The 25,649-nt window shown below is 42.2% G+C and overlaps 1 protein-coding gene across 6 annotated transcripts in view; it reads right to left on the minus strand.

Moving 5' to 3' along the window:
* LOC146389306 (junction plakoglobin a-like) overlaps positions 1-25,649 on the minus strand; it is a 119,286-nt gene that overhangs the window by 79,925 nt on the left and 13,712 nt on the right. For 2 of the 6 annotated variants that reach the window (XM_084927101.1, XM_084927096.1), the window contains exon 2: positions 12,543-12,707. The exons of 1 other annotated variant lie outside the window; for it this stretch is intronic. The gene's annotated coding sequence lies outside the window, so the exon portion shown is untranslated. Of the gene's footprint in view, positions 1-12,529; positions 12,708-19,069; positions 19,518-25,649 lie in introns of all 6 variants that reach the window. 3 more of the 6 variants (XM_084927097.1, XM_084927098.1, XM_084927099.1) reach the window with 3 other exon arrangements.

A 25,649-nucleotide genomic window follows, 5' to 3' on the forward strand; every position in this document is an offset into this window, starting at 1 on the left:
GGGAATGAAAATCAGCATCTCCAAGTCTAAGTCCATGGCCCTTAGCTGGAAAAGGATGGAGTGCCCACTCAGGTCAGCAATGAGTTGCTTCCCCCATTCGAGGAGTTTAAGTTTTTTGGGGTCTTATTCACGAGTAAGGAGAGCAGGAGATTGACAGACAGATTGGTGCAGCGGCTGCAGTTTTTCAGACTTTGTGAAAAAACACCTGAGCAATGGTTGTGACTAATTTAGCTATTATCACAAACAAAGGCTTTTGTACGAATTAATAAATACATTTCACTAAGTGTGTTCAATATTTTGTTTTCCCCGTGTCATGTTTTCGTCAGGAGCCTCAGTAAGTGGAGCTGGTGCTTAACCTTCTTAAGTCTCAGTTCAAGTCAAACCATCTCCAGACAGTTCCCGTTAATGTATGTGGGCTGAGGGTCAGATCTGCTTCTCCTGAAGTCCACTATTATTATTTTCTTAGTGTTGAGGACCAAGTTGTTATTACATGATGCTAGTTTTTCCACATCGTCCCTGTATGCAGTATGCAGACTTATCTCCACCTGTGATGAGCCCGACCACTGTTGTGTTGTTTGTGAACTACACAGTTGAGCTGCTTGGGTAGATCTGGGTGCAGTCATACATGTAGAGAGTGTACTCACTTACACAGGACACATCCCTGTGTAAGCTGTGTACCAACTTGACTTTTGCACAATACAACAAATGGTCCCAAGCCCATTTAGAAGGCAAGAAATTCCACAAATAAACCCTTACAAGGCACACATGTGAAATAGAACCCATTTCCAGTGACTACATCATGAAGCTCACTGAAAAAAGGCTATCTTGAGGAGTCTAAATAAAATTTAAAAAAAAGACATAAAATATAAGACATATTTAGGGTTATTTATTAAATTTTTCTTTGCTACATAATTCTGCATATCTTGCTTTGTATTTAATATGTATCTACAATGTAGAAAGTAGTAAAAATAAAGAAAAACTATTAAAGGAGAAGGTGTGTACAAACTTTTAACTCGTAGTGTTTGCATTACTTCCAGCCTTCCTGTCGTGTGTGGGTCAAATCTGACCAATTTACAAATTAACAAACTCATAAATATTGCATTTTACATCCGATTGCCTCAAGGTGCTATGGCATCCTCTACACTGTGCACTTGAACATATAACAGTGATTATGGCCTCTTTCATTGAATTTTAAGTGTTTTAATCAACTTTGTTACATCTCTGGTGTTCCCGGTCAAAAGGCATAGGAAATGAATGGGTATCCCACTGAATGGGTCGTTCAGTGGGCTGTTCAGTGAATGGGCCACTGAACAACCCACTGAACGACACCCACTGAATGGACCACTGAACGACCCATTGAATGGGCCACTGAATGGGCATCCGAACGACCCATTGAACGACACCCACTGAACGACCCACTGAATGGGCCGCTGAACGACACCCACTGAATGACCCCCACTGAACAACCCATTGAATTGGCCACTGAACAGGTGGGTGGAGTGCCTACCAGTTATGTACAATCCAGGCCCCTAGGTGACAGTTGATGAGCACCAGGTTCCTTTCAGAGGTCACGTTTTCTTCAAGGTGTACATTCCAAGCAAACCAGGGAAATATGGAATACAGATCTGGGTAGCATGTGATGCCAGGAGCAGCTATGCCTGGAATATGCAGGTATACATGGGGAAACCCACTACTGGAAAGGCCAAAAAAAAAAAACAGGGCATGTGTGTTGTGCTGGACATGACAACCGGTCTCCAAGGGCACAATATCACATGTGACAACTTCTTCACATCATATGCTCTTGGTCAGGAGCTGCTGAAAAGAAAGCTCACCATGGTAGGGACAGTGAGGAAGAACAAGCCTGAACTTCCCCTGCGCTGCTAACGACCAGAGGAAGAGAGGCACTCTAATCAAAATTTGCTTTCACTGACACACTGTTGTCATATGTTCCTAAGATGAATAGAAATGTCATCCTGATGAGCACGCTACACAAACACGCCGCTGTCGGCACCACAGAGGACCCAAAGCCCCTTATGATCCAGGACTACAACAAGAACAAAGGAGGCGTTGACTACCTTGATCGTAGTGTTTGCATTACTTCCAGCCTTCCTGTCGTGTTCGGGTCAAATCTGACCAATTTACAAATTAACAAACTCATAAATATTGTGTTTTACATCCGATTGCCTCAAGGTGCTATGGCATCCTCTACACTGTGCACTTGAACATATAACAGTGATTATCGCCTCTTTCATTGAATTTTAAGTGTTTTAATCAACTTTGTTACATCTGTGGTGTTCCCGGTCAAAAGTGAATGGGTAACCCACTGAATGGGTCATTCAGTGGGCTGTTCATGATGATCCAGGACTACAACAAGAACAAAGGAGGCGTTGACTACCTTGATAAGGTAATGTAAAGTTTCATACATCATGCATTTTATTTTATTTTAATTTATGTGAATCATAGCATTTTGTGTACGACAGACTAAATATTGTTCCTAATCTCTTATTTATTGTTCCTTTTATTGCAGCTTACTGGTACATATACCTGCAAGTGACTGACAGCCCGCTGGCCTGTGGCACTGTTCCACAACATCCTTGATGTGTCTGCTTACATTTGTGGTGTGGACAGCCATCGACCCAACCTGGAATCTGGGAAGAGTTTCAAGAGGAGACTTTTCCTAGCAAAGCTGGGGAAAGCTTTGGTGACTCCTCTTATTCAACGGCACCAGCACATTCCCCGCACACCAGCCTCTGCCAGTCTGGTTAGGAGTGTGCAAGCCCTAGCCCCAGCTGCTGCTCTCCGCCAACAAGCAAATGGGCAGAAAAGGAAGCGCTGTGAGCTCTGTGGCCCTAGAGACAACAAAATAAGCCTAAGATGCTGCAAATGTGATGCCTATGTTTGCAAGGCCCACCTCATCTGAGTGTCACATGCCACTCATGTGCATGAATACACACACCCACACACACACACACAGCTTCATGTTGAGTTTGGTCTTTAATTTGTTTTTTACATTACATGTTCATTTTGTAATACATTTTCAGTGCCTATTTGTATTTTTACTGCAGTTATGTTATGTCTAATTCTATGTATTCATGTTAAACACTACTTTGAGACATTGTTCACAGCTAAAGAATGTTGAATAAAAAATTTGGTGGTGAAAAATGTTTTTTGTGCTAATTTAATAGCAGTTAACAAGGACTAGTCAATTTTGATTGGGAACACTAAAGTAAGGGGGGTGGGGGTGCACAAAACTGGAAGACTAGGCTGTAGTACTGTAATTCACTATTTTTTGGCTGTCCTAAAAACTCAGCGAAAAGCCTTCAGTTGATTGTAGTTGATTGAAACTAGAATGAGAGGCTGGGCCTTCAGCTTTCAGACCCTTCTTCTGTGGAATCAGGTTTGAATTCAGGAGACAGACACCCTTTCTACTTTTAAGATTATGCCTAAAACTTTCCTTTTTGACAAAGCATATAGTTGGGGCTGCATCAGCTGACCTTAGTTGTGCAGCAATAGGCCTAGGCTGCTGGTTATGGAGGACCAGAAGAGTCACACGCATCAAAATAAAGCCTTTAGTGCTTAATAATGAATTGTGAAATAAAATCTGCATTAATAAATTCATTTACAAGTTCAATTTGTAATTCTTTTACAAAACATAGAAACATTAAAAAAACAACTGATTACTCCAAGTGACTTTTTCAGTACTCTCCAGTGTCATGGATGAGTGATGAAATGTTACGATGCCTCTGATAACCACTGTGTCAAGTGTCTGGGAAGGGATCTTAAAACTGGATTTTTAGGTGGCAGACAAATGGTGGCATAAGCCAATCCTTGAACAGATGGGGTAAAAGCTTTTCAGGAAGTTTTTAGGACAGCCCAAAAATAATGAATTACAGTGGTTCAGTCTAGAAGAAATAAATAGGTCTATCATGATGCATCTGCCAGGACCTGACCAAAGCTGTTCTCTGTTTTCGTAAACTGGTACCAAGAATTACTTAATAAAGGTCAGTGAAGTCAGAACACAGAATCAACCCATTCCAAAGACTTGGAACTCTCTTTGTAACTCTGTGCTGTGATGTTCTTTCTCTACTTTTAAGATTAGGCTTAAAATCTTTTGCTAAAGCATGTAGTTAGGGCTGGTGACCCTGAATCCTGTCTTAGTTAGGCTGCGATAGGTGTAGGCTGCTGGGGATTCCCACGATGCACTGAGTACTACTTCTTTAGTCACTCTTCTCACTCACCATATGTTTATACACCTCTCTGCATTGAATCATTACTTATTATTATTCTCTGGCTCTCTTCCACAGCATGTTTTTTGTTCCCAACACCCATCCCCTTGGGGACTGTGTCTGCTTCCAAACCACCACAAAACACACCAAAAATCTGCCAAAAAAACCCAACTGAAACATTACCAATAAAAAAATCACAAAGAAAGAACAATACAGTTTCCACATCTGCACCAAAGAGTAACACAATGAAATGTGGATTATTAAACATTAGGTCTCTCTCTTCTAAGACCCTGTAAATCCATGAATAATAACTGATCAACAAAAAAATTTACCGTGCTATACAAAAACTTGGTTACAACAGGATGATTATGTTAGTTTAAATGAATCAACCCCCCTGAGTTACACTAACTGTCAGAATCCTCGAAGCACAGCATTTAATCTATTATTAGACTCAGCTGTCTAAATATGACAAGACAAATAATCAAAATATAAAAGAACCTACGCACCACTTTAATCACACTCTAGATCTTGTTCCGACGAATGGCATAAAATGGAGCATAACAGCATTTCTTGAAAATCCTCTTTTTTCTGATCATTTCTTAATAGCATTTAACTTTACAATAATGGATTAGACGGTTGGGGGGGGGGGGGGGGGGGGGGTTTAGCTTTACAGTTGTTGTCTTACTGAAAGTGTTGTACAGTGCAAAAAAGAAAATGCATAGACAAACAGAAAACCTCATACGCCATTTGCTCAAAAGTTTTTAAATTTAAACTTAAATTAATCCGTGTTTAGTAAACAACAACACTGGTACATTTAATGTTAAATATCCTTTAATTTTCAAAACTATACTGAAAAATAATGACAGCATCCCTCCTCATCATAAAATTACTTAACAGCTAATACATGGAGGTGGAGCATTTTTCTTTTTTCTTTAAATATGCATGTATTAAAGTGACTTTAAAGTGTTTTCTTCAAACAGGACACCTGAAAAACACAAAACTGTAACAATATTTGCACATTTAAGATTATCCAGAGTACATTTAAACTGCAATCATTGCCTTTTGATTGTTGTGCCTCAGTCAAATGCTTAAGATGTGGCTTTCATCCTGGTCTGTTCACCCATGATACAATATCCTTTAATATCCAAATATCCTGTGTATGCATACAGTCAGTTATACTTCATTGATGAATCCGAGTGAACATTTGTCATAAATTAACACTGTAGGGTCTTTAACTTACATTATAAAGTGACTTGAGACCAGACTTGTTGACTCTCAGTGGTGCTAAAACTGAACAGCTCTACAGGCGTTCCTGAAAGTTGGGTTTACTAGAACAAAACAGGTGGATGACCACAGACCTCTCAGCACAAGGATGACAGAACTTTTCCCCCATATAATAAATAAATAAAACACAGAACACAACATTAAAATAGAAATAGATTAAGACAGATTACGATACCAAACGATACCAGATAAAAGTGCATTTACTGGATCTGTTCATCTCCTCTTGCTTTTCAAAGACAATGAATGAAGATGATGACAATGGGATGTACCTGCCACTGCAGGACAAGAGCCTGTGGTAGCTGGTGGACAGGGTGGTACAGAGGAGGAGCTAAACGTGCATGTACGAGACGCTCTGCTTCACTTCTTGTGCTCCAGTTATTGATATTATTCTCACCTCTTGTCATGTGCTTACAGGAATACTGCTGTTAGATGCCAAAAGAAATATAAATGATAAAGTTTGTTTACTTTTGCAGTTATTCTGTGTTTTCATGTGGGCTGTTACATTTTTCACATCACTGAAATGCTAACAGAGTTGTCCGGCTGTGGGATAAATCTCCTGTAGTGTAAATCACTTTACAGAATTATGGACACACCACATTTTTGTGTGGTGACATCACACAACAAAGACACAGCTTTTATTACTGGGGCAACAAAAGTTTGGTGAAAAATGTCATTTAGTAATGACTGCTTAAAAACAACAAACCGTGTTGCACACATATTATAGGCTTGAAATACTTTATTAAATGCAGCAACATTTGAAAATATGTACAATATTAATAACTACAATTAGTAATTATTATTATTTGCAACAGCTAAGTTTTTGGTAAGCCTCTCCTGGAACAGAGGGGTACAAACCTATGTAAAGTATAAATTTGTTTTTTAAATCTCCAATGTGGAAAGTTAAGGGGTGAGGTGAAACTTGAGTGGCCATCCATTGCTCGTGCGAGGCTTCAAAGCACACTGAGGAATGCCTGGTTGAAGACTGTGGCCTGTGCCATTTCCTCCCTCCGCAGGGCAACTTCCTGCTCCTGTGCTTCATTGAGCGGCAGCTGGATGTGGTTTTCCCACTGATCTTGGTTTAACACATCTGCCATCCGCCTGCATCTCCATGGGAACACTTGTGAGGTCAGGTTTGGACTTCTTTCTCTATAGTATGAAACCTATCATCGTGTCCTACCAGCGATGAGCCGTTTCTGTGTCATGCCAAAAGGTGTAGATGTCGACGCCGTCAACCAGAACTGAATCACAGACAAGGGAGGTCAAGGCTAATGGTGGTGGACGAAAAACCCTCACATGTAGAAAGCATTTCTGAAACATAAGACATACATAGCATAAGGACACACACGACATGACATTACAACATAAACGAAAAAATGAACCCGTATTAATACTAGTAGTGTTCATCAGATGTTGCTCATATGGCTTTACAATGACCCCTCAGAAGAGGAAGTTAATGCACAGCTAGCGCAAAACAACATGCAGAGCATGGAGTTTTTATTGCAGCAAGTAGACAATGGCGTTATTAAAAAATGTCCAGGCTTGTTCAAAGTGAACTCAACACGCAACAAGTACTATTATGTTTGAACACTCGAAGCGCTCACCGTCCTTTACCATAGTTTCTAAAAATGCCGTGTCCGAGTCGAGGCCACTCTGCCTCCTGATGCTCACCAGTCGGTGCCCGTAAATTGTGTCCATTTGACTATACCACTTCCAATCTATTCGATTTGCCCCACTTCAGCCGTTGTGGTCCCTGATGGCCCCAGTAATTGCTTTTTTTAGTTTTTTAAGTTTCTGGCGGAACTGTGTTAAAGTGCACTGGTACCCAATTGGTGGCATGCAGTCTGATGACATCACATTTTAATACCTGCTTGGAACTGCGCCAGAGTAAAATAATAGTATGACCTAATAGAAAACCCTGAAAGCCGTGGAAAACCATGCCGAGTCGATCCAAGTAGGTACTAATGGAAAAGGGGCTGAAGAGGAAGGGACAGAGCCCTTACTGAGATGGTGAGTGCAGGTAAAGTGAAAGAAAATGTGTTTCTAGCGTCCAAAACAGCAGCGCTTTCCTTTAATCACTATTAAAATAATTACTGGGAAAAGCTAGCGGGAGTCCCTCATCAAAGCACCTGATCAACAAACTTTGTAGTTGCTCCATACTCTGCTGTTTGTTTTACCAGCAAAATGTCTGCAGCAAGTCTCCAGAACTTGCATTAAAATATGCAGATGAACTGTTAACGTCGTCTGATACTATGTTTAACTTATACAGCTTAGTAATGGCTGACAGCAGTCATCCTATTTTATAAGCGAACAGGGGTGAGTCTAAAGGGGGGCCTGGCGTCTCAATTAAATTACACTGATATTTAAAAATATAAAAATTACAACTTTTTTCACAAGCCAATAAAAATGTATATGGGCCAGTAAAACTGTGAGCCACAGACCTGAGAGGATTTAAGGTTCCTAAGTGAATTATTGTTAATATAGTTAACGTCTACACCAGGGGTCGGCAACCCTAGGCACGCGTGCCACAGTTGGTACGCGAAGGGTTAACTGATGGCACGACCATAGCTGGACTGGCCACTGGGCATACCGGGCATTTGCTCGGTGGCCCGGTGACTTTTTTTTTTCTTTGTAACGGTATAAACAATGAAAGGTGGTGGATTGGCCAGATGCTGGTCGGTGTGTAAAAATAACTCAGTTGTTTGGTGGTGGCTATGACGCTGCTTCCTCAGATTCAGTAACATTAGCAAGTGGTGGAGGCCAGCAGGTGGATGAGAGAAAGGGGAGGCAAGAGGAGAAACCCGAGGCAGCCGCAGGTCCGAGTGTCAGGTGAACTGAACTTCAGGTAAGAAGTTATGACCTTCAGTCTATCTGGGATTAGTACAATAATTCATAGCTGCAGCCCTGTCGTAAACAGCAGCTGAGGGAATAAGGATCTGTGGAAGTTTCAGAAACAATGCTAACAGATGCTAACGCTGCTTAGCTAATGACCCAGCATAAAACTGAAAAATGCGACTTACCTTGCAACACAGACGGTACGGCATTATCAAACTCATCCATGTTTTGACAAAAGTCCTTTGGCTTGGTTCCTGAAGCCTCTGCTCACAACACCTAACCCACAGAACCTGTGGGTAAAATCTCACAGCTGGAGTAAGATCGTTTAGCTAAAGTGATAATGTTGCTAACTAGTAGCCCACACAAAATGCGACTTTATCTTAATACCACCATTGTACGATAGTATTTTTCACAAAATTAAATAATTAACTTTAAGGCTGACTCTCCTACACCAAAACAGGGCCATAAATTCCGATGTTAGGAAATGGTCTTACACTCCTTCCCTCTTCTTTAACTCTACAGGCCTGACCAGAGAGCAAGTGGTGGTTGCCATGGTAATGGGAGTGCCTGCAAAAAGGTCATCTCTATATAAGGAGATGTCCAGAGAACTGCAGAAGAAGAAACGTGAACCAATATCAGACCCGATGCCACCGTCAACTCTTTCGACCAATCATGTCAACGTTCTGTTTCAGTGACCGCACTAAAAGTGTATACTGTCTGGGTGTGGTGCTCTTTGTTCTTTTGGGCTCTCCTGAGTGAGCAAAGAGACACGGCAGCTGTTTTTAACTTGAACCTTGAATTGCGTAATAAATTTAAGAAAATACACTTTGAACATATTTGTCTTCGGTCTCTCAAAAATGAACCCAACAATGGCTGTAAACAGGATTTTCGAGTTTTTAACTCGTTCTTTCACCACATTAAACAGATGCACTCTCTGTATTTGACCAATGGAAGCCCACCAAGAGGATGGAGGATCCGCGCAACATCCCGCTCTTTAGGATCATAACATTTTGGTCTATCAGTCTATGCCAACTGTAGTACTACAACAACCACCAGCACTGTGGAAATATCAACTGGTGCATCATTGCCTGAAGCACAGGAACCTCAGGTGGTTGACATCCCGGTCATGGTAACTGTTACACTAATTAAATAAAATGTATTGTGACTCCTGATGATGAATCTACCCATGCCTAACTCCTCTTATTTGGTCCCTGTATTACTTTTACTCATTTTCTGCATTTTTAAACAAGGGTGTAATGAGATCTTGTGATATTGTACCACCTCATTATTTCTCATCAAACTGTTCTCAGAGAAACTTTTCCCAGAGGGAAACTGAGTTAAGTGCTTGGCACTGTTATTAAATTACAGATCCTGTGATCTGATGTGATACCGCTCTTTGGTTGGATTGTAAATCACCAGGATTAAATAAAAAATAAATAATTAGACAGAACAGCAGTTCAGTCTAAAGAGGAGAAGGTGGCAGGTATGCTGCAGCTGTCAAAAGTTTTAGAACACCTCAATTTTTCAAGTTTTTATTGAAAATTATGCAGTTTAATGTCTGATTGCACTCTGAAATGAACGCATAGTACAAATAACCAGTTGGAGGTAAAAAAAAAAAAAGCAAAGGTTGCTTTTCTTTCATTCTTCTGTCCAGTTCATCCCAAACCAGCTCGATGGGGTTTAAGTCTGGAGACTGTGTTGGACACTCCAGGTTTTCAAGCTCACCATCTTGTTCTTTTTTCCTGAGGTAGTTCTGGCATAGCTTGGATTTATGTTTTGGATGAACCCTTGACCAACTAGACACATATCAGAGGGTCCTGCATGGTGCTGCAGGATGCTGTGGTAGCTGTTTTGGTTCAGGGAGCCTCTCACTCTGTACAAGTCACCGACCCTGGATTCAGCTAACAGCCTCAGACCATCACACTTCCCCCTCCATGTTTGATAGTTGATGCCACACACTGTGGAACCATCCTTTCACCTACTTGACGGCGTACAAAGATCCTGCATGATTTCAAATGTTGATCCATGAGTCCATAATACCTTCTTCCAGTCTTCAGCAGTCCAATGGTGATGTTTCATGGCCCAGCCAGGCCTCTTTGTCCTATTCTGAAGTCTGTCAAACCTGCAGCTTGAAGTTTTCTCTTCACAGCTGAAACTGAGACTTGCTTACTACGACCACTATTAAGCTGCTTGAAGCTGATGTCCTGTGAGCCACCATCACACAAGCTGTTAACTCTCAGAAACTTGTCCTCTGGTTCACTCGTGTCTTTGGGTCTGCAGACCTCTTCCTGTCACAGTTTGTTTCTGAGCCTTTGGATGGTGAAGGAAACTGGACTCACTGACACCTTGACTTTCTTTGCAGTTTCTCTGTAGGACAGACCGACATTTATAAGTGTTATGATGGTCTGTCTCTCTTCCATTGTTTTCCTTTTCCTCACCATTGTTGTACCAACACACTACTTTCTGCAGTACAATACTGTTCAACTGATGCTTACTAGAGTATGGCACCACAGTGTGTTCCAACACTGCTTTTATGCAGACAGAGGGGGAAGTAATCCAGAAAAGTTGAAACACCTGTAGGAATTAGTAGCTCCAGCTTTCAAGACTTGATAAACCTCCACTGCTGCAGAACAGCTTTAAATTGTTAACTCATTTTGTGTTCCCCTGAAAAGGGCCTTTTTGTATAATTCTAAATGTGTATTATGTTTTAGTTTTGAAAAGAGCCCAAACTTTTTTCTGTCTGTACTGAAACCTCTAGCACACATCCCTGTGGATTCTTTTCCCCAGTGTCTTTCCCCCACTGAAAAGAACTATGAAGGCAACACTAACCATTAAACAGGTTTTAAAGGCAGAGCATTCTGTAGCTTTGCCTAAATTACAAACCGCCATTAAAACAGCTCATGTATTGGTCCAACATGTCTTTCTCAGTAACAGACTTTCAGTAGATTTAATTTCTGAGAAAGGCCCAGAGCTCTATTTGCAAGTTTGGAAAGCTTTCTATGGGGCACTACGAGCAAAGATTAATATAAACTCTTTCCATTTCCATTTCACCACAATCCAGTGATTAAATGGAAAGGTAGTCCTATGTTGTATCCTCCTTCCATGAATAGAATGCACTCATATGAACTTTTCAGCTACCTTTTGCGGTTTCTCTCAGATATAAAACTCCATTGTTTCTCTCTCAAGAAAGAAGCAGCTGTCTCCTCAGTCAAACAACATTGTAACACGAAAGCTACTGTGTGTCCAACATACACAGTCTGACACAGCAGTTTCAGTTTACACAGGTTTTTTATTTTGCTTTGCACACTTCACTTCCCAGCTTCAAAGACGTGGCCCTCGGCTTAATGGCAATGTTGCTCTAACTATGGCTGTCACCACAACACTGCCACTTCTTGGCTGTCAATCACAGCTTCTTTCATCCCCACACAACTCATTCCCATGCTTTTCAGACTAGTACTGAGGTGTTAGTCTGAATTCCCTAAAGAACCAGTAATTCATGCAGCTCCTTTAATGTGCAAGTATTGAATAAGGTGTTCTGGTCAATATCTTTACTCGGGAGATGATCTGAAACAGTGCCTGTGCCAGACTTCTTGCAAAATTGCTGCACAGGGGTACCACCAACAAATAATATCAGACCTCATGTGGCTGACCGTTAGGTTAAAATAAGCTGCCTGTGAGATGCCTTTTCAGCACAAATGACTCAGAGTTTCTCTCTCCAGTGTGTCATACTAGCCTGTGCCTAATTATCACAAAGGACTGTTCTGCCTCAGCACACACCATGTGACCCTTAATGTTTATTTCTTAAACCAAGGTTGAGTGTAGAGTGTCACCAAAAGACTGCTCCAATGGAAAATATTCCTTGGAGTTAATCACAGGAAGTGGCAGGGTCTCCTGAAAATGCCCTGTGGATTTCTCCTCCCTGGTAGCAGTGTTGGACAGCCTCAGCACAGATACCACAAGTCGTTCCCAGTCATAAGCGCTGCCCCACCAGCTTATTAAACAATCCATCCCAAGAAATAAGGGGTCACCAAGAAAGGAGCTAACCACTGCCCCAACTCTATACATTTTGACCTAACACCACTGGATATTTGTGAAAGTCACTATGCACACACCTAATTCCCACCCAACAACAACCCAGGCTGAAGCAGGGTTTGGTAGAGTCCACCATAGCCTATTGTGTACCACACCTTGGCACCTTACCAGAACTTTGTACGTCCTTCCAGTCTGGGCCGGCCGCAAGGATCCCACCTCTATGAGCTGACACTCCCTGCAGAAGAGTTCGGGCTGCGTGCACTTCCAGCTCTCCTGCGCTGATGTTTGCACAAATTCACGTGAGTCAGGAGCAACACCTGTTCCCACTGAAATCTGAGGAGAAAAACAGTGCGGAGAGTGTTAGTGTGAGGCATCCATGCCAGATTGTGGGGGTCAGGATGTTTCTTCCTCTGTGCCAGGCCACCATGCTGCTAAGTGGTCCTCTGGAAAGGTCACGGCCCTCTCCAACACACCAAATCCACTCCAGTCACCAGGAGCCTCATCATCTGCTCAAGGACCACTAGCTCCAGCATAGGCAATGACTCCTCCAATGGTTGTGGCTATGTGGCTATGTGGCTGCTGCTTCCTACAGCCTCTGGGCATACTCAAAAACCTCGTTCCCTGTCTGCAGATGCAGCAGTGGTTCTGCAGTGGTTCTTCTTAACATGTTTCAGGCCCCTGTTGTGGCCTGAAACATGTTAAGAAATGACTGTGGGTCATCCACCTTGCCCATCCTGTGAAATGTGGTGGACATGGTTGGAGAGAGTGGTGGCGGGTGAGCTAAGCATCAGGGTCTACTTTACAATATAAAGTGCCTTGAGGCAACTGCAGTTGAGATTTGGTGCTGTATAAATAAAATTGAACTGAATTTTCAAAGCTCTCCAGAGATGGTTAATTGGGATGAAGTCTTGGCTCTGGCTGGACCTGTCAAAGACATTCACAGAGTGGTCCCAAAGCTATCCCGTTGTTATTTTGGCTCTGAGGTTATGGTTATTGTTTTATTAGACAATGAATCATGTATGTCTTTGCACATGCTTGCCATGCATATTCATCTTTATTTATAGTACCTTATCACCCTATTAGAGTACTTAGCTCTCACACTGCAGGCTTACTTAGAATAGAATAGAATAGAATAGAATAGAATAGAATAATCCTTTAATTGTCCCACAAGGGGAAATTTGGTTGTATCAGCAGCAAAAAACAAAACAAAACCAAAAAAACCACACATAAAACAGAACAGAAACACAATTTTTACATATTTATATCATGGACAATAGTTATCAAAGCAGAGTACTGTACAGTTATTAAAATTAGAATACAGATAAGTGGCAAATCCAGATTGCAGTGTGCGAGGGAGCTTGTTGTTCCTAGAGTATTTAAAAGTAGAATGGGAGGCAGAGCCTTCAGTTTTCAGGCCCCTCTTCTGTGGAACCAGCTTCCAGTTTGGATTCAGGAGACAGAAACTATCTCTACTTTCAAGATTAGGCTTAAAACTTCCCTTTTTGCTAAAGCATATAGTTAGGGCTGGACCAGGTGACCTTGAATCCTCCCTTAGTTATGCTGCAATAGACGTAGGCTGTCGGGGATTCCCATGATGCATTGAGTTTTTCCTTTCCAGTCACCTTTCTCACTCACTATGTGTTAACAGACCTCTCTGCATTGAATCATATCTGTTATTAACCTCTGTCTCTCTTCCACAGCATGTCTTTTATCCTGTCTTCCTTCTCTCACCCCAACCGGTTGCAGCAGATGGCCCCGTCCCTCCCTGAGCCTGGTTCTGCTAGAGGTTTCTTCCTGTTAAAAGGGAGTTTTTCCTTCCCACTGTCGCCAAAGTGCTTGCTCATAAGGGGTCATATGATTGTTGGGTTTTTCTCTGTATCTATGAAGCGCCTTGAGGCGACTTTTGTTGTGATTTGGCGCTATATAAATAAAATTGAATTGAATTGAATTGAATTGAATTGATTGTTTTCTGGAATCACCTTGAAGCAGTTAAAAAGTCTTTTTCCATGGCCCCACCAAACTCATCCCACATCAAAGTTTTGTTTGAGCCACTGTCGAGTTGCATTCCGCTTGGCCTCCCATGTACCTCTAACTCTAACTCCAAAATCCTATAGGCTAACCGTGAGCATTGATGTCACTTAGCAGGACAACGGAGTCTCCAGGTGGAGCACCCAATGAGGGTTTCCACAGACAAAAACATAGATGTGCCATGGGCTTCCCAATGTGAAAGTGGAAACTAAAGCTCTTGGCTCTTTCAAAGAGAGAACCTATTCACTGGTACAGATATGTTAATAACACCTGGGCCAAATCAAAACCAAAGAAATATAAGCTTTCACTGTTCACATCAACTCAGTGGATAGAAACAAAGTTCACCAGGGAAGATACAAAGGATAATAGTTTGACGGTTCTGGACTGTGCTGTGCACATTGAGGAAAATGGAAACCTCAACAGTGAAGTTTACTGGAAGCCCACATACACAGACCAATACCATCTCTTTGCTTCCATCCACCCTCTGAAACACAAACTTGGAGTAATCAGGAATCTGCAACACTGGGTAGAAATGTTCCTTCTAATCCAGAAGGGAAGGAAAAGGAACAAACACATAAAGAAAGCTCTTAAAGCATGTTTATCCCAATTAGGCTTCCATCAAATTAGCAAAGATGCACAGTAAAGAAGCTGAGACACCAATTAAGGAGAAACAGAATGGCAAACGAAACAACATTGTCATCCCTTATGGGGCAAGTTTTTTCAGAGAAACTCAGGCAAATATTCTCCAAGCATGACATCCCAGTGCACTCCAAGCCTAGCTACACACTGAGACAAAAACTGGTTTATCCCAAAACTCCAAAAAACAAGCTAAACAACGTAGTAGAAGAGCCACCTCGACGGGACAAGACTCAGATGCACAAGGTCACTCTTTTGAGGACACCATTGTTCTCATTTTAGATAGCATGAAAGAAGAGCGACAGAAGCCTACTTCTGTCTACTATGAACGATCATTCTTGAATAGAAGGGGCGGTTTATGACACCAACTGTCTGCCACCTACAATCTAGTTTTGAGATCTTTCCCCAGGCGCCTTAACGCCCACTCACATCCTGTGTCAGTTGATCTCAATAGATCACATGATAGAGAGAGGCAAGTCTCACAATGGCTTCACCGGAAAGCTTTGCTGATAATGACAACAACCTTTTTCACACCTTGGCTAAGGTAATAAGGCACATGATCAATAGTATGTCAAGGACCGTCTTAAGGGACAAATCCCATTGCTGCTCCCACTAAATATCTGGGAATCTCCAGTATTTGGTTATTGTTATTTATATTGTCCTCTGTGTCCACTCTTCGTGTTATTGTTTGTTCTAGTACAATGTGATCACTGTTTTTGTCCTTGTCACATGACCAAATAGTGTCTCTGTATGTTTTTACTAACTTGTGTGTAACACCAACCTGCCAGAGTGTCTGCAGGTGGAAATTAGTCCAAGACTATAATCTGGGATATTTACATTTGTTAAAATGTTCATTAACATGTATTGCCCCTCTTTCTAAATAAAATAAATAAATTGAACAGAAGAAGCTTCTCGGATGAGAGGTGAAACATCTTCAAGTAACTTGAAGTCCAGTTGCCTTTCTTTTCAAGGTCCTAGGATCATTGAGGTGTTGGTTTTTGTTTATCTCTAAATTTTGTTTTTCAGTTGACTTTTAGCTAATACAAAATCAAATACTGTGGAAACTAAGTCTGGCTTTTTACCAGGGAAAACATATCATTAGCTTCTGAAACAATGTCAAGGGCTAACAATATAAACTGAATCTAAAACACACATTGATTTTATGTGTGATTTTCAGCACCAGGAGTGCTGGTTGAGAATGTAGGAAAGACAAGAATCAAAGATGGCGGGTATTATTAACAATGAGTAGAAAGAAAAAGGATAGAGAAGAAAAGAAAAAGGAGAGTAAACAACCAGAGCAGTGAGAAGTAAGAGCATGAGAAAGAAGAACGAACTGAGCAGGAAGGAGATAACAAGAGGGATAAGAGTGAACATGTGATTGTAAAAGGGAAAGACAAGCTTTCTAGTTTTCCTCCATGTCAGTCAAAGAACCACACACACACAGACCGAGTGACAGAGAGAGAAGGTTAGTATTTGACATGATCACCATAAATGGGTGACAACTATGGGCTCAAAATGTGGTCATAAATATTTTGTACTTGTAAAAAAAATTTGTGTGTGTGTAAAAAAGATTTGTATATGTAAAAAAGATTTGTGTGTGCGTAAAAAAGATTTGTGTGTGTGTAAAAAAGATTTGCATGTGTAAAAAAAATTTGTGCGTGTGTAAAAAAGATTTGTGTGTGGACTTAGCCCAAAAAAACCCTGCAAGTTACAAGTACGAATTTTGACCCTATTTTTCTTCCTTTCATCTGATTGGTGAATGTCATGTCAATCACAAATGTAACAATCCAATCAGAGAACAGATGGGTTTGGCTGTCGGAGGGGCGCTTTTTTTGAACTGCAGGTCTTTGAAGGGAATAAATGCCCTTTTACATGCCAACCCAGCGTTTTCCTTCATCACCATGAAGCAAAACAGTCTGTGGTCGTCCGAGTTTGGTGATTTTTGTGTCACAGGACTACGTGTTTAATACAGGGACTTCCACAGCCTTTTCAACAGCGCTGCAGACCGCAGGTGGGGCAGTGTTTTGGAAATGAGTCTTCATTACAAAGCTTTCTTCGTTATGAATTAGCATACATGTTTTTATTGAACATTTGAAGAACTAGCAAAAAAAACCCCAGAAACTCTTGTAGAGGACATAAAGTCAGAGATAAAAACGACAAGGAGCAGGTGCATCTAGTACAGGTAGAGCTGCTGCAAAAACCCACAGAGCCCAGCAGCCAGCGCAACAAATTCTGGATCCTTTGCTTTTAGTTAGCAGTTAGCATTAGCAGCACATCCTGCGTCCGATGTGAAAGGACTTTTATGCTGCGCACTGTGACTCACAGCAATGGTCCCGGGTCAGCCCTGACTTTGTGTTAAACTAATCCTAAAGTAATAATGGTGTTTCTAACCACTGATATACCACAACTTTATCCTTTCAACAGCTGCTGAAAGTAAGGGGACCTAACTGCTATCGGATATTTATATAGAGATTACCCTTCAAAGACCTGCAGTTCAAAAACGTGCCCCTCCGACAGCCAAACCCATCTGTTCTCTGATTGGATTGTTTAATTTGTGATTGACATGACATTGACCAATCAGCTTAAAGGAAGAAAAATAGGGTCAAAATTCGTACTTGTAACTTGCAGGTTTTTTTTTTGGCTAAGTCCACACACAAATCTTTTTTACACACGCACAAATCTTTTTTACGCATACAAATCTTTTTTACACATACAAATCTTTTTTACACATACAAATCTTTTTTACGCACGCACAATTTTTTTTTACACATACAAATCTTTTTTACACACGCACAAATTTTTTTTACACATACAAATCTTTTTTACAAGTACAAAACCGATTTACAAGTACAAAATATTTATGACCACATTTTGAGCCCATAGACAACGTCTCACTTAACAGTATATCTCTATCTCTCCTTTCCTTTCCCTTCACTCGGCATCTACAAACACCTAATCATGCTGCCTGCTCTATCATTTCTCTCATTATCACTTTCTCTCTTCTTCCTCAGACTTTGTCTATATAGACCACTTCCTCATGCCCTGTCTCACCCTCTCAAACTGTTTGTACACCTTTTATTTGGTTTAGATCAGGGTTGGCTTACGCTCACACCATAAATGAACTGCTCTGGAGATCATTTGGAACCATGCCATGACCACCTCCTCCAAAAGGTCTATGTGCAGATGTGAAAACAATAATCGCACATGGGTGGTGACCAAAACAAACACAACAATGGGTAAAACAAAACAAAGTATGATTTAAACAGACCAAACATGGCAGGTGTCAAAATACTCTCAAACTTAATCTGAACAAGGCTGAAACTCCATGATAATATACCCCCACCAACCTCCCAAAAAGTACCAATTTCTTTTAATTTAAAGATGCAAAGAAGTAAAATGTTCAGTTTGAATGCTTAGAAAAAATCTAAACACATATGGCTTTTAAAAAATAAAGACCAATTCCAAAAATGTATTATTTGTAGATTAAACTACTGTACTTGGGGATCTTATTGTTTCATCCTACATAGTGGTTATGACACTCAGTAGTCCTCTGCTTCCTCCTTCCAGTTACCATACAGTCCGAGGGTGCTGGACTTGGGGTGAAACCCTTCATGCATGGTAAGGAGCTTTCTTGTCTTCGTGTCAGTGGCTTCCATCCTGTCACGGCCGAGGCTGACTCAAAAGAAAAAGGACTGAAATGCATGACGCAGAGAACGTTTAAGTGACAACGTTTATGTTTCACAAAAAGTGTAAGCGAACAAAACTAGAAAACTAAGTCTTGCCTTTAACTTGTGCTAAGAACAAATACCAAAACTAAGGGGCGCTTATGCGACCTGAGCTATGTAAACAATCAGTGATTTTTCAACTGTGGAAACTGCAGTTCTGTGGTTTGGGCCAAAGGGAGAGTCAGACTGGATGGCTGGGTCCTGGGAAGGGGTCAGAGTCACTGAAACTAGAGTACATATGTTTAGGTATGGTTCCGGAGGAATACTGGCAGCTATTTGTTCTGAATAGTCCTTTGCACTGCTTACTTGCCGCGGGTGGATCAGTAGCATACAGGGGAGAGTGGTCCGGGTGAGTGGTAAGTAATCCGAAATTCCTGACATTGAGGCAGGGAGGCAGGCAGGTGCGTGGAGTGAGTAAAACTGTGAGACTGTCGGGAGGTCCAGCGTCCGGATGGGGGTTCTATGGCAGAGATTTGCTTCTGGTAATCTGGTGCGTAGCTATGAAAGAGAGATACAAGGTGAGACAAGGTAGTTTGCTAAGACGTGTACAAAACACAGAGCTGGCCTGCACCAACTGTGGTTAGCTGAGAATCTAGCGAAGAGAGGATGAGCGCGCTGGCCTTATAAATCCACGGCTTAATTACCCACAGGCGCCAGCAATGAGCAGGAGCATGGCGCTTCCTCCCAGAGGTGGAACTGCCCCCCCTCAATGGATGCCTCCTGGCAGCCGACCAGAATCCGCCCTGCGGCTTACCTGAAAAAGTCAGAGATCATCACAGGGTCAAGTATCAACAATCGAGGTACCCAAGAACATTCCTCCGGCCTGTAACCCTCCCAGTCCACCAAAAACTGCTGCCCTCTACCCTGCCACCGCATATCCGGGATACGCCGGACGGTGAAGGCTGGGTGTCTGTCGATGAGCAAGGTGGGAGGCGGGGGGTCAGGAGGCGGGCAAAGGAGGCTAGACAGTACCGGTTTCACCTGGGAGACATGAAAAACAGGGTGAATCTGTAAGGCTGGAGGTAAACGGAGCTTGACAGCTATGGGGCTATCCACTGTATAGGGACCAATGAATTGAGGCGACATTTTTCCAGGAGGATGCTCTGAGAGGGATGTCCTTAGCAGTCAGCCACACCTTCTGTCCTGGTGAGTATGTTGGTGCTGGTGACCGTCGCCAGTTGGCATAGCGACGTTGATGGGCTACTGTACATAACAGTGCCTCCCGTTTACGAGTCCAGACCCGACGGCAGCACTGCAGGGGACAGCGAGATCAGCCTCCTGCTCAGGAAACAGTGGTGGTTGATATCCCAATGAGGCTTCAAATGGTGACAACCCGGTAGCGGATGTTGTTAACGTGTTGTGTGCATATTCCACCCATGGTAGATAAGTGGCCAAAGTTGACAGTTTATGCAGCGGAGTGTGGCCTTGAGCTCCCAATTCAAACATTCTGTCTGGCCATTAGTCTGCAGGTGGTACCCAGAGCTCAGGCAAGGCTTGGCCCCTAAAGTGGTGTAAAAAGATCTCCAGACTTGGGACGAGAATTGTGGACCTCTGTCTGAAACTATTTCTACTGGAATGCCATGAAGCCTGAAAACATGTTCAATTAGTAGCCTAGACGTTTCTGCTGCTGTGGGCAGTTTCTCTAAAGCTATAAAGTGTGCTGCCTTAGAAAACCGATCTATGACTGTGAGTATGGTAGTCTTTCCTGCCGAAACCGGGAGTCCTGTTTTACAAAATCCAGGGCAATGTGGGACAAGGGCGATGAAGCGTGGCCAATGTTCCCTCTAAGCTGCGCGCGTGTGCAATTGCGCACTGCTGGCACGGTCTCTGCGCACAGAAAATCTGTGTTGTGCACAAAAAAAAATCTACCTGAATTTAAATAAAAAATTAAAACTTTAACAACTCTGTTTTGCAGTGTTAGTCAGTGAGTGACTGGCTGCTCCCGCATGGGATTAGAACGATGCCACCTTATCCCATAGTCCAGCCAATGATGCGATTCACATTGGTTGACAGGCTATGACAGCGTCCTTATGTGCCGACACCGGTGTTTTAGCTAGCAAAGCGGCTGATGTGGAGTGAAGCCACGTTAATGACAACGTGTACAACCATTGGAGATGTGAGCAGGACAGACGGAACAACTGACAGAAAAAGTGTGGACTTTATACCAGTTTTTAAATTGTGTTGATCGGCCACGTAAAACCAGAGTTATGATAAAAATATCTGCAATGTTTGGTTTTCTTCCTGAATATTGTCGTTGTTTATATTTACTGCAGGAAGAAACGGTAAAAACTGTGTTTCATAAGGAAAACGCTCGAAAGCCTGTGAACAAAAACAAAACCAAAGAAAACCCCAGCCTTTCCTATTGGTGGAAAAATGTACCATGTCGGCCAATCAAAAAATGATATGGCAACATGGCATTTAGTTGTTTAGGAAGGGGGAAGTTTTAGGAGTGACGGCGGAGATTGAGATGTGAGAGATTTGTGACATTTAGCATAAATCTTGTGTAGTTAGTGTGTAGTGTAGTCAATAGTTTTGTTGTGTGTGTCAGAACAATGAGGCAATGAGAAAGTTGTGTTTTCAAAATTGGAGTTCAAGTTATTTTTACTTCCAATAGTGTTAACACACTACACAGGTCATGAACAAGATTTTTTTTAAATATTCATTGTAAGTGGGCTAAAGCAGTTAATTAAAAGTAGTCTAACAGAAATGTAAATGCTGTAATTTGATTATTTTAATAAACCATGTAACTTGGATGGATTCGATGCTGGCGTGACCACAGTGCACACGTCTACTGTTGCTCACAGTGGTCCAAGGGACGCTCAGGGAGTTTGTGTGTTTGCTCAGACACATGAAAAATTAGAGGGAACATTGGGCATGGCCATTGGCTGTAGCAGCCCTGCAGGATGTTGATTATGTGATTTATTCCTGGCACATACTCCCTAACGTCCTTATCTAGCATGTCCCACCAAAAATGTCTTTTAATTAGAGAAAACCATACTATCTCTGCTGGGTGGCACACGAACTTAGAAGCATGCACCCACTCCAGCACCTTGGAGCGAGCGGCTGCAGGAACAAAACGCCAGTCGGGCGGCCCCGTGCCCGGATCCAGTTCTGTCTGGAGAGCCTGGTTAATGGCGTGACAGTGACGGAAGTATGGGGGAAGATTCTGATTGTTCTGTTTCAGAGTCAAACTGCCAAGAAAGGGCATCCGGTTTTACATTTCTGGAGCCTGGGCAATAAGAAATAGAAAAGTTAAAAAGGGGGGAAAAACAGTGACCATCAAGCTTGGCATGCATTCAGTCTCTTAGCACTGCGTAAGTACTGTACATTAAGTTCTTGTGGTACGTCCACACTAGGAACGGTTTCTCAGCGCCCTTCAAATGATCGCCACTCCTCCAATGCAAACTTAAGGGCAAGCAGTTCCCAGTCCCTACATCATAATTCATTTCCGCTGGCAAAAGCCGATGCAAAAAAAAGGTGCCGGACCGGTATGCTTACAAGAGGGACAGTACTGCCCCCAACCCCACAGCAGAAGCATCCATCTCGACAATAAAAGTCTGGGTCAGGCAGAATGAGGATGGGCGCTGTTGCAAATAGATGTTTCAGTCTAGTGAATGTACTATCTGCTTCATTGGACCAGATGAATGGAAGTTTAGTGGAAGTGAGGTGTGTAAGTGGAGCTGCTACCTGACTGTAGTTTCTTATGAATCGGCGGTGGAAATTGGCGAATCCCAAAAACCTCTTGAGTAGTTTCTGAGTGGAGGGTACAGGCCAGTCTGTGACCGCTTTCACCGTAGCCGTTAGTTTGTTCTCCATGAGGCGTTGAAGGAGAGCTCGGACATGTGAACAATGCTCTTCCAGAGTCTTAGAAATAATGACAATGTCATCGAGATAGACAAATACAAACCGGTCAAGGAAATCCTGCAGAACGTTGTTTATTAGGGCTTGTAACACTGCTGGTGTGTTTGTCAAACCAAAAGGCATGAGAAGATACTCGAAATGACCAAGGGGGGTGTTGAAAGCTGTCTTCCACTCGTCTCCCTGACGGATTCGCACTAAGTGACAAGCGTTGCAGAGATCTAACTTAGTGAATATTGTAGCGCCCTGTAGTGATTCAAAAGCGGAGCTAATGAGTGGCAAGGGATACTTGTTCTTGGTAGTAATGTAATTTAAGCCTCTGAAATCAATGAACCGCCGGCAAGAGCCATCCTTCTTGTCTACAAAGAAAAAAACAGCTCACACAGGAGATGACGACGGACGTATGATACCAGCTGCTAGTGACTCCTTAATGTACTTTTCCATCGCGGCACACTCTGACTTAGATATGTTATATAACCAGCTCCTTGGCAAGGGCGCACCAGGGAGCAAATCGGGCCAGAACCAGGGACAGCGGGAAAACTAGCTTGGACTCAAATGCAGGACGCAGAGCAGCACAGAGAACATTTAAGTGACAACGTTTCTTTTTCTAGTGATATGGATCAGTGAATCAATGTCTTGTTGACTCTTTACATACAACGTGATGTCCATGTAGAGGAGGTGCCTGACATTTGGTCTTTTCCATAGCTGGTATCCAGTCTTGTTAATGATCAGGTTGAGGGGGTTCAAGCCTATGCTGAACACCAGTGGGGACGGAGCATCCTCATGGCAAATCCCGCACTTGACAGTGATTTGTGCAATTGGCTTGAAATTGGCCTTTAGTGTTGTCTTCCCCTTTCCCACTGAATTGAAGGCCTTTAGGGTCCTGTTGATCTTGAACAGTTTTAGGCATTCCAGAATCCATGTGTGAGGCATTGAGTCACACAATGTCTTTCTTTAGTCAATTAGGCAGTGCATGGGTTGGTGTGGTCTTATAGCCTCGAGCTATATATATATATATATATATATATATATATATATATAGCTCGAGGCTATAAGATAAATACCAGTAACTGGTGATTTGCCCCTCTGGTGATTGTCCTATTCCTTTCTGGCCCCACCTGTTCACCTCAGCCTCAATGATCACTGTTGCAGAACAGGTGAAGCAATATTGAAATGTATTATCTTTATTTTGCAGAACATTTTTTCTTCTTTTCTTTGCTAAATGAACTTTGTTTGTTTGTTTGTTTGTTTGTTTATTGTGATCATGTAAGCAATACACAAACTGTTGCAGGTATGATGTTTGATTTTTTTCAATGAGGAGCACACTTATTAACCAACTGAAAAAAACATTCATCAACATTATAGCCATGTGATGGATGTGGTCACTGCTGAGCTTAAGCACTGCCAGGCTTTGTCATGATTACTTCTTTACACATGACTTCACATCCTAACACTCCCGTTGCACACACACATGCACCACACTATCCTGCCTGCTGGCTACCTCTTTCCTTTCTACTGCTCTCTCCTTTCTTCCTGTCCCTTTTCATTTTTAGCTCTCCTCTCCTCTTCAGTCTAATTTATTTCCCTCTTCTTTTTTGTGCTCCTTTTCTGTCACCATGACTTCTTTTACAAACCCTGATAAGCTGCGCACATGCGCGCACACACACACACACACACTGTTCCTCTTGAATATACACATTGTTTACTGTGTGCTTGTGTGTGCACATGCTATCCTGTCAGACTGGCCTAGTCTTTATTTGATGTATCTGTGCCCACCCACTGGCCATGCACAGTCCCCCTTTCTATTTGTGTCTCTCTCTCCTCATCTCTGTGTGTGCGCGTGTGTGCATCACGCTTGACTGTAAAAATGAAAAGGCTAAGCTTCAAGAAAGAAATGATAAGAGCCAGGCTGAAAAAAGACAAGGAGTAGAGAAAGAAGACAGGGAGGGAGGAAATGGGGATAGAGAGAAATGCATACTAGAATGGAAGGAAAAGATAATGCAGTTTGTTTCTGTGTAAGGTAATGTCTGCTACTAACAGGTTATTATCATGCAGACTGGTGTAGTTGTTTCTCTCCCTCACACACACACACACACACACACACACACACACACACACACACACTGAGGCTCACAGAGCATGCAACATGAAGAGTGGATTCTAAATGCAAATATGAAAAATTTTAATCACACTTTCCTTCTTCTCTCTTTCTTATCTGCTTACACCAAACGAAAAGGACCACCAGCATCTTCCGAGGTTTGCCATAGCAACAAGCAGCAGCAGGACTCCGTTACTTCGACATCATTTTCTTGATGGGAAACTGACATAAGACTTGGACAGCCAGCAGAATCCCAGGTTCATTCTCTGTCAACCCTCTGCTCACGTGCCTTTAAACGTGACACAGTGAGCTTGTCAGCATGGATTGTTCTTTACCGCCCTGGATATCAGGTCAGATTATTAGATAGATGCATGTGAATGGATTAATGCTGCCTGGTCTTATGATGCTGGAGAGTTTTCCAAATGAGGCAGCAGAGTATTGAAGGCAGGTAAAGAGTGACAGAAATAATTTAGCATAGGTACATGTTCTACTCTCCTGACAGTTAGAACAAGCAGTGCTCCAACTGTTTGGTATTTACCTACCTTGCTTTGCTTTTCTGTGTGGTATTTTGATGCCAAGTGCAAAGCAGAGCACAGAGTGAGCAGTGCACAGGTGGAAGGAATTAAACAAACAGCTGGGAGGTTCATTCAAATGTAGAAATTCCTAGACTTTCCACCCATAACAGACTGAATAGTCTGAGACATTTCTGGTTCTGGACAGTTTAATCTCATTGGACAATATCAACAGTAGTGAAAAACCTACCTACTGTGTTTATCTTTAATAAATTATACACAGCTGACACCGGGTAGGGACACACCCTAGTCTGATTGGCTATTAGAGATTTCACATTGTATTCCTGTGAAATTGTCAACAACTAACCTGAAGCTAGAGCCAGTCACCCTGCATAATTCATACTGTGTATTCAAACAT

The sequence above is a fragment of the Perissodus microlepis genome, chromosome 4 (assembly GCF_051167445.1).
Source record: "Perissodus microlepis isolate ML-2025 ecotype Zambia chromosome 4, ASM5116744v1, whole genome shotgun sequence".
Taxonomy (NCBI): domain Eukaryota; kingdom Metazoa; phylum Chordata; class Actinopteri; order Cichliformes; family Cichlidae; genus Perissodus; species Perissodus microlepis.